Raw genomic sequence first — 206 nt, forward strand, 5'->3', positions numbered from 1 at the left:
AGACAGAGAGAGAGATAAAGACAGATAGGATTTGCAAGCAGCCAAGGAGGTTTGTAACAAGAGGCTTTCCCAACAGACATCGACTTTACTTCTTCCAAGAGGAGACTTCACCATCACAGAGAAGAACGGAAATCGATCCCTCCCCTCCTATTCACGCTCTATTACTACGAGAAAACTCAGTCATCATATATATATATATGCGTATG

General features: G+C 42.2%; 1 protein-coding gene across 1 annotated transcript in view; it reads right to left on the reverse strand.

The window, feature by feature from the left end:
• CSUI_001732 (aaa family protein) overlaps window positions 1-206 on the reverse strand; it is a 21,704-nt gene that overhangs the window by 6,698 nt on the left and 14,800 nt on the right. The window lies entirely within an intron of this gene.

Source organism: Cystoisospora suis, assembly GCF_002600585.1.
Source record: "Cystoisospora suis strain Wien I chromosome Unknown contig_692, whole genome shotgun sequence".
In the NCBI taxonomy this organism is placed as follows: Eukaryota; Apicomplexa; class Conoidasida; order Eucoccidiorida; family Sarcocystidae; genus Cystoisospora; species Cystoisospora suis.